Raw genomic sequence first — 1130 nt, 5'->3', positions numbered from 1 at the left:
GATAGGTTAGCGACCGGGCGAAAGGTTGGAATTTCTTTAGAAGGGCTTGGGGTCCTATTCCCATACTTGGGTGATCGGATAACTATCTCAGTGCTTGCCCAAAAGGAAAGATTGGCCACGGCCCGCAGGCCGAAAGGTGAATAGGAATCCCAAGACGAGACATCCTTTTGTGAAGGAGCGGATTCTACTAGGTGGAAGGCGTTGATATTGGAAGTGTCGACATTAAGCCTCCCGCCCGGGTGAAAGAGAGTTCTGTCCACCTTAAAAAGCGGGGGAGGGCAGACAGTAGCTCGTAGACATAAAACCGTTTTAGCAGAGCTACTTAGAGAAAACAAAGAACGGACAGACTCCCAGGGTTTAGCTCCCGACTGGAGGAAGAGGGGCAAGGCATTAGGGATAGCAGCTTCCGCCTCCGGTAATGAATGGATAAGGTGGTAGTGAAATATTTCAGAATAGCCATAATGGAAGAATTTAAGGCTTGGTAAAACAGTCCTCCGGTCTCAGCTTCTACAGGCTGGGGTTCAGGGGGCACAGGAAGCCATAACTCAAGCAGTAAAAGCTACTTTAGATATATAAAATGTCCGTACAATGAGTTTTCCACTCTTTCGACTAGGAAGGGTCTGGTGGCTAGAAGAATTAGAAGATCACTAGTCTTCCTCGGAATAGACATATTAGTATGATCGGGAAATGTTTGCTTTTTGTAGGCAGCCATCGGGTATTCATTTTAGGAGGCCGTAGTTCAGCACTCAAAGAATCTTTTCAGGTTGTCGCACCTTCACTCTTTGTATTTGTCGGCCTTACTAGCGCTACTGCTAATGTTGGCGTAAGGACTTTTTATCGGAGACTTCTATCTTTTTGGGAAATACACCTTACAGTTATGACACCCTTTAGAGAATAAATACACCTTACTCTAAAGGTGACAAAAAACAAGTTCCAGAGGCATCTTCCATTCATATAGATTTCGGTCTTCTCGTTGAAACATGCGGCCATACTCTTTCCTTATGGGGAAGAATCTTCTTTTTTTTTGAAATCCACTACTATTGGAGAAAGGGTGACCCCTTTAACCCTACTATAGGTGTTGAACGATCTACTCTACACAGGTGTGGGCTTACAGGGCTAGGGCTCATAAA

This window comes from Primulina tabacum, chromosome 8 (assembly GCF_025594145.1).
Source record: "Primulina tabacum isolate GXHZ01 chromosome 8, ASM2559414v2, whole genome shotgun sequence".
NCBI classification, from domain to species: domain Eukaryota; kingdom Viridiplantae; phylum Streptophyta; class Magnoliopsida; order Lamiales; family Gesneriaceae; genus Primulina; species Primulina tabacum.
This window is presented reverse-complemented; position numbering follows the sequence as displayed.